The sequence below is a fragment of the Dioscorea cayenensis genome, chromosome 10 (genome assembly GCF_009730915.1).
Source record: "Dioscorea cayenensis subsp. rotundata cultivar TDr96_F1 chromosome 10, TDr96_F1_v2_PseudoChromosome.rev07_lg8_w22 25.fasta, whole genome shotgun sequence".
In the NCBI taxonomy this organism is placed as follows: domain Eukaryota; kingdom Viridiplantae; phylum Streptophyta; class Magnoliopsida; order Dioscoreales; family Dioscoreaceae; genus Dioscorea; species Dioscorea cayenensis.
The window spans coordinates 16,981,099-16,989,197 of record NC_052480.1 but is presented as its reverse complement, the minus strand read 5'-3'; the positions used below and the strand labels follow the sequence as shown (position 1 = coordinate 16,989,197).

The window sequence follows — 8,099 nt, the reverse complement described above, 5'->3', positions numbered from 1 at the left end:
AAAAGTCCCTTTAGAATCGGCCAAAAAGTGTATTTATAGCCTCACATGGCGTCTGTCACGTGCCCTGATAAGTGCTTGAGTGAACATGTTTTTATGCATGTTTTACATACATTGAGCATCATATTTTTATACGGTTTATGTCTCATTTCGTGTATTGGGTGTTCTTTTATGCATATAGGTTGTGAAGACATTGGGATTTCAAAAGGGAGCGAAGATAGGCTATTATGGCATAATATTGGGAGTTCTTGTACAAATCAAGTTGGAAGACACAAGAGGAGTTCGTGTATGAGGAGATGTGTGCCAACTTCCATAGTTTTTGCAAGCCAAGTTATTAATGGAAGGGCACAAAGGCAGCCATGTCTCCACATTCCTCCTCTTTGTAAAGATTTCAAGACCTTTCAAGGCGCATTGATGAAGGAAAAAGCCGGATAGCCTACCATATGATCGTGTGCCCGATCGTGTGGCCTTAAGAGGAGAATGTTTATTGTTGTGCGGCAGAAATCGTAGCGGAATTATCATGGCGGAATTCATCGTAGCGAATTCGTGAAATTCACGCGCCCGCAGCGGGAAATTCCAGCGCGACGGCGTGGAAAATCCACGCAGCGCGCGTGGGGGGCACGCGTGACGAGCAGCGTTGTGAGGCTATAAATACACCTTTTGGCCGATTCTAAGGGGACTTTTGCGGAGCTTTGAGCATAGATATTGAGAGAGAGGCGGCTAGGGTTTGAGGAGAAGGTCTTCGCCCGATTGATAGGGAGTTCTTCACCAACTTTGATAGGTTCCTTCGACGTCATAGCATCTTTGGGGAGCCATTGGCAACCTAGCTTCGAGAGGAACCCTTCAAGACGGAGAACTACCAATCAAGGCCAATCCGCTGCAATTCGAGGGGTTTTCTCTATGGGTTTTATTGCTTTTTCATTGTATTGATTATTGTTTTTGTAACTAGGCCCATGGAGGGCTAAACCCTAGTAGGTATTTGGGCATGTGAACCCTAAGATTTATATTTTTTTGGATTGATTCTCTTAATGTTTCTAGTTAATCCGAGTTGTCTTGAGTTTTAATCTTGTGATTTAATTGCTTGCTAGTGTTGTTAATCCTTGTGGTTGATTTACATTGCATGATTTAATACTTTAATGTGTGAGGTCTCCATTAGAGTTAGATTTCCAAGATTAAAGAGGGTTGAGAGGGTGAGCCTTGAGATGGAGGAATGTCCCCTTTCCCTTTCGATTGAGTGTTTCCCTATCTCCGTATTCCATATTCTCTTTGCAACCATATTTGGTGTGAGGCGTGAGATTGTTCGATTTCTCCGCGGGACCTTGTAGGGGGTTAGGATCCTTCGCCGGGAATTAGGGGTTGGATCTACATTTAGGAATCGGTTTCACTCTTAGGTTTCCTTAGAGCATATTGCGGTCATATGGGGTGTGAAGTGTTGAGATTGGTCGATTTCTCCACGGGACCTTGTAGGGGACTAGTGCCTTTTGCTTGGAGACAAGGATTGGTTATCGTTGGATTACCTCGACTCATTAGACTCGATTGTAGAGCATTTAGTGAATCTAGAGCTTCAAGGAAGATCTTAGGGGGATCATTGCTCGAATACCTCATCCTTAGTGATTGAGACTCTTCTACTTTATTTCTTGCATACTCGTTTGCTTTTGTTTGCAATTAGTTCACTTCATCATATTAATTGATTCCGACTAGATAATTGAGAAGTGGTTATTACTAATACTTCCGTTCCCTGTGGATTCGACTACCCACTCACCGGGGTAATTATTACTTCGACACCCGTGCACTTGCGGTTTATACACGCATATTCGGACGTGTCAACCATCTTTCCGTTTGAGGCTATTTCCATTAAATTTGAGAGATGGGGCATATCATTGGCTTACATCATTATCTTCGGGGTCCATAAAAACATGGAAGGATATGGTTAAGAAGTTCCTTGGGAGGTATTTTCCGCCAAGCAAAATGGCCAAGTTAAGACAAGAAATTTCATCCTTTAAACAAGTGGAATCCGAAACATTGTTTAAAGCCTATGAAAGGTTCAAGGATCTCCTTAGAAGGTGCCTCCATCATGGTTTTGCTTCATGGATGCGAGTACAGATCATCTACAACTGGCTGAATTATGTCACTCTTCAACTCATTGATGCCGCGGCGGGTAGTTCCCTTAGCAACAAGTATCCCGATGAGGCAAAGCAATTACTTGAGTCTATGGCAAACAATGAGTCATATTAGGCCTCAAGAGGATCTTCACAAAAGACTGCGGGAATCTATGAAGTGAGTAGCAATGATGCCTTGGCAACAAAGGTTGATATGTTAACTCGAAAGCTTTATCTTCTTATGGGCAGTAGTTCGAGGTCAGAATCAGTGATGAGTTGTAGCACTTGCGGTGGTGGGCATGGTGTAGCCTAATGTCCGATTGCTAGCTCCTCCGTTGCTTCCATTGAGAATGTCGACTACATTGTGGGGCAACGAAATCAAGGGAACCCATATAGCTCAACTTACAATCCGGGATGGAAGAACCACCCAAATTTTGCATGGGACCAAGATTAACAACAAGGAGGTGCACTACCCCATGGATCTCAGTTTCAACAACCGGCTTTTGAGAAGAAATTTACTACTGAAGAGGTTCTTGCCAAGTTTATGCTCAGTACTGATGGCAGATTTAATAGCATAACTAGTAGCATGGATGCACGATTCGGCAAAGTGAATGCTCAGCTCACTCAGCACGCCGAATAATTCAGTGAGATAGGTTGTGTTTTGAGAAACCTCAAAGCTTCTGTAAAATCACTTGAGCATCGAGTAGGGGAACTCGCCAAGGCAAATTATGAGTGTCCTTTAGGTTGTCTTCCTAGTAACACGGAAGACAATCTAAGGGAGCACTTGAAGGCCATTGCTCTTAGAAGCGGGAGACAAGTGGAGACAACGGTCGAAAGTTGACCCAAGTGTCAAGGAAAGTGGGGTAGTCTTCGGGGAAGACCCCAAGCTAGCTGAAAAAACTAGTGGAGAAAAAAATCAGGGAAGAAATGATAAGCCCCAACAACAAGGATTGTCAAAATCATCCGAGTACAAGCCTCCAATCCCTTATCCAACCAGATTGAAGCAAGACAAGGAGGATGTTCACTTCAGAAAGTTCATCAACATTTTCAAACAACTCCATTTGAGCATCCTGATAGTTGAAGCATTGACCCAAATGCCTATGTATGGCAAGTTTTTAAAAGAGCTCCTTACAAACAAGAGAAAGTTGGAGGAAGAAGGCACGGTTACACTTATAGGGAATTGCTCGGCCATTTTAGAAAAGAAGCTCCCACAAAAGTTGAAAGATCCGGGAAGCTTCATTATCCCGTGCATACTTGAAGGTGGAGTCCAAGAAAATGCTCTAGCGAATTAGGGGGCTAGCATGAATGTCATGCCCTACACCATGTATTTGAAACTTGGCTTGTATGAGTTAAGGCCCACGAGGATGACTTTACAATTGCCGGATTGATCGACCAGGAAACCTCATGGGATTGTTGAAGATGTGATTGTCCGAGTGGACAAATTTGTCTTTCCTATGGATTTTGTGATCATGGATATCGATGAGGATGTGGAGACATAATTGATTCTTGACCGACCATTCCTTAGCACCTCGGGTGCCCTAATTGATTTGAAAGGAGGGAAATTAACGTTAAGAGTCGGAGAAGAGGAAGTGGTGTACACTTTGCCGGCTACTATGAAACATTCTTTTGATCATGATGACGCACTTTACTTTGATGAAACTGATAGGTTAATTTCTGATTGTGTGCAGGAGGTGCTCTTGATAAACCCTTTGGATGAGTATTTGGGAGAGTTAGAGAATAAAGAACAAGAAGAACCCGCTACCATCCTCAAATTCACAACTTGAAGCAACTGATAAGTGTCTAAATGTACGTATTTGAGAGTATGTATTTGTTACCTCTAGCATGTGTTTTCATTAGAATTGATGCCCGTTTTGTGCTTAATCGTGTGTTATTTGCTTTTTAGAGCACGGGAACACCATGGATGACGCGAGGATATGATTCGGGTGAAAAAGAGAAGAACACCATAGATTACTGTAGCATCAACACTGTATCTAGAATACTGTATCTGTTACTGTAGCACATGGAGAGTTTCATGTCAGGATTTGGATCATGGCATACGGCCTCAATGCTGCCCAGTATAGAGCCCGGGATGATCACTGTAGCTATAATAGAAGATATTTACTTGATGGAGTTTGCCTACCCCAAATAGTGTCAATGTTGAGCTCCATAGCGAGTGGTATAGCACTCAGGATGGAGGCCATAGGGAGTGGTATAGCACTTGGTATAGCACTCAGGATGGGGGCCATAGGGAGTGATATAGCACTCGGGATGGAGGCCATTAAGGGGGTATGATGAGTGGTATATAAAGGGATTTTTGGAGAAAGATTGGGGACTTTATGCTAGACTTCTTCTTGGCCTCTTGGGCCGCCGCCACCACACACTCTTGAGGCCTTCCGGCCATCTTTTGGCGATGATCCTTGTGGTAAACGAGCACACATCATCACCAAGAGGGAGAGGAGCATAGGAGAAGGAGTTGGAGTGAAGATCTAAGCCACCATTGCATCACCATTCAAGGCTTCATCCATTCAAGGCTTCATCCATTCAAGGGGATCTAGACCGTAGAGGGGGTTTTCTTGCTTCTTTATTGTCTTTCTTTTCCTTGTATGTTGTTTAAGTATCCCTTGTCATGAGGGATTAACTTATTGTTGTGTTTGGATTTGGATGAACCCTAGGGCTAATCTTGTGTATGAACTTGGAATGTTGTTCTTCATTGATTTTGATGGTTGTTTGAGATTCAATCTTTCATGCTTTCATGTCTAGAATTACATGTATGGAGAGATCCGTAATTCTACTATGAGTTGTATGCGTAGATGTGGCCTACTCACGTGTACTAGATCTAGGAGAGATTGAAAGGGGATGCTTGTGCCTACACGCCGAGAGATCGGGTGTTGGTAGCCCTCCATTGCTAGGTTTAAGCCGAAGGATAGTAGGTTTACTCCTATTAGAGAACTCCAAGAACATAATGCGATCATAGGTATGTTAATCCGGAAGAGATTCCGATTGACATTCGTATGGGATCAGGGGTTAGTCACCGAGAGATTGAGGCTAACCTTATCACGAGGTCTCTTGGTCTCAATTATCATCAATGCATCTTTAACTCATCCTAGTTCGGGACTTAATGACAACCCTAGGTGGATTCCTTGTCCAAACACTACCTTCTCATCCTTGATACTCCCTTGTTTATTTACATCTGTGTGCTAGTTACCCGACCATAGATTAGTTAGTTTATTTTATTTTATTTTATTTCATTTGTTCTTCATACCAAGAATTGTAGGCTAGATAATAGATGAAGGGTGAGTAATAATACTTCCTTGGCCCCGTGGAATACTATGACCCCTGTGTCACTCACAGGGTATTACTTGGCGATCCCGTACACTTGCGGGCGATCAATCAGCAACCAAAAGAGAAGGTGACCTATACCAATGTTAAGGAAAAAGAAATAAAAGGAATCATTTGTGATGAAAATGTGGAGGGAGATTCATGGGAGAAAAAAGGAAGGTACCAAGCTTCATCACCCCACATCTCAAGGAGGGAAGGTAAATTTTTCACCCCTCTCTATGCATGAACAATTCGAAATATTTTCAATGCTGACACTGAATTTGCTAGGAACAAACAACACTACAAGGGAAATTGGGGGTGGCGTCAAACTCTTTGAACCCTCATGAGGTAAGGAATGAGGTACGTCAGGCTTGTGACGTTAAACAAGCACTTATTGGGAGGCAACCAAAGCATTTGGTGGTGTTTTCTTGCATTTTTCGTATTTTAGGTCTTAGTTCATTTCACTTTTTGTATTTCTTAGACATATTTGTTTTTGAATAAGTTCATTCTCACACACTTGGCACATTGATCTCATCTATTTTATTGTGGTTTATTTGTGCAACTTCTTGAGAAACTCATGTTTTGGTGTCATTTCATTCTCTAGATCATAGTTTTATTCATTTCATTCATTTTTGGAGAAGTCTTCGAGCTTGCCGTATCATTTTTACATCATTTGAAGTAGGATTTTGGAGATCTAAGAGCTTTTAAAAGTCATACGGCCATCCATAGGCGTATGGAGGCAATCTAGAATGAATACAGAGCCAATCTAGTGGCTCTGTGCTACCCAAACGACCCCCATACGGGGCCATCTAGGGTTGCATCCAGAACTGGCCGAGAGTGCCTCTCGGAACATACGGCCCTATACTAGGCCGCATGGGGCCTGTATGGGCCGGTTTGGCCCCTTTAAACCCACCTCCTCCCCCCCTCTTCTCTCTCTTCCATTCTCTCATTTCTCTCTTCTCTCCACCGAATTTCTCTCTTCTTTCTCATTCATTTCTTTTCCAAATCTCCTCATTTTTTTCTCCTAAATATTCTCCCCATCCATTGGGACTTTGATCTAATGGTTTTCCACAAGTTTAAAGCTTGTTTCTTCAAGATTTCATCGGTATGCTCTTTCAATGACCTAGTTTTCTCTGTTTCATTTTTTGTGCATTCTTGGAGCTTTTGTGTGGAATTTTTCAAGCATTTTGCTTAGTTTGGATGATGTGAATGTCATGGATAAATTTTCATTTGAATTTATTTAGAAATTTTTCGATTCCATGAATATAGGTGATAAGTTCTTGTGCGATAAGAATACGAAGTGTTCTTTCCTTGTGTTGAGCATTACTTTTCTCAGGATTTAACGCTAATATGGGTATATTTATGTTATTTTCATGCAGGTAGGGTTGTGGGGCCGATTATGAGAGAAAGAAGCCAATGTGGGTCATAATGCACTAATTTGGAGGAAATCATGCTAAGGTTCAAACGAGAAGACATAGGTCGGGTTCCAGATGCAGGAATGTATGCCAACCTCCTCGTACTCGAGTTAGCACAACTATTTGGAGGGGCACAAGGGCAGTCACATTCAAGCATTCCGAATTGTGCATATAAAACAAGATCTCCACCAACATGTCTGTTATTAAAGAAGCAAGGCGATCAACGTCGTAAATGTGTGCCCGTTTGCATTACCTCGATGAAAGTATGGATTTGGTAGTATTTCAAGTTGGTACTCTAGCAGGGTATTGTAGAAAACACTGTAGGAAAAGTAACACAACAGCACTGTTTACAGCTAGCCGAGAAAACAGGAAAACATAGAATCCATTCCACACGCCCGTGTGAAAAATCAGCAGGGGCGCCCACATGGGCGTGTGGATTCTTGATTCCAGCCCTTTAAAAGGCGATTTCAACACCGATTTTTGCATTCTTTTCTCCATCTTTTCCCTAACTTGAGTAAGGGCCGCGGCTAGGGTTTTGAGAGGTATTGGCTAAGACTTTGGAGAGGTTCTAGGCTTTGACATTGCGCGCCGTTTGGAAGAACGTTAATGGGAGAGCTTTCGTCGGCACCGATCCGGTGAGGTGTATCCTAGGGCGGACTAAGTGACCCTTACGATGAGTAGAGGACTCTCCACAGGACCATCACCACGACTAATGAGGGGGTTTTCTATGGATGCTTTGTTTTCACATTCGATTTCATTAATTGTATCTAGCTCCATGGAGAGCTAATCCCGTAGTGGGTACTTGGGTATTTTTGAACCCTAGGATATATTCATTTCATTGAATCTCTTTATTATGCTTTCAATTAATTGATGTTTTTTGTGAGTTCCAATCTTGGAGAATTGATTGTATGAATACTCCCCTAGGAGTGACACTAGGGTTGAGAGTTCTTGTTGGTAACTCTTGTGAGGGAGTGACACACCATGAGAATTAGACAAAGCTAGATTGGAGAGGGTTGAGAGGGTGAGTCGAGAGGTAGTGGAGTGTCCCCTTTCCCCTCCTGTGTGCTTTATCCTACCTCCACGTTCCAAGAGTTCTTTGCGACCATAGTAGAGTGAAGGGGCTAAGGGATGACCTTCCGCTAGGGCTTAGTTGTGAGTGCAACAGAGTGAAGCGTTGAAGTGATTTTAGCACCTAGGGCTTAATTGGGGATAGGGATCTTCCACCTGGACCAAAGGGTTAGGTCTATACATAGAAATAGGGTTCATCACT

The 8,099-nt window shown here is 42.7% G+C and overlaps 1 non-coding gene across 1 annotated transcript; it reads right to left on the bottom strand.

Moving 5' to 3' along the window:
• Positions 1–1,971: 1,971 nt before the first annotated feature.
• Positions 1,972–2,078, bottom strand: LOC120271388. The gene has a single exon (XR_005539999.1). It is a non-coding gene; the product is annotated as a small nucleolar RNA R71 (small nucleolar RNA).
• Between the last annotated feature and the right edge of the window lie 6,021 nt (positions 2,079–8,099).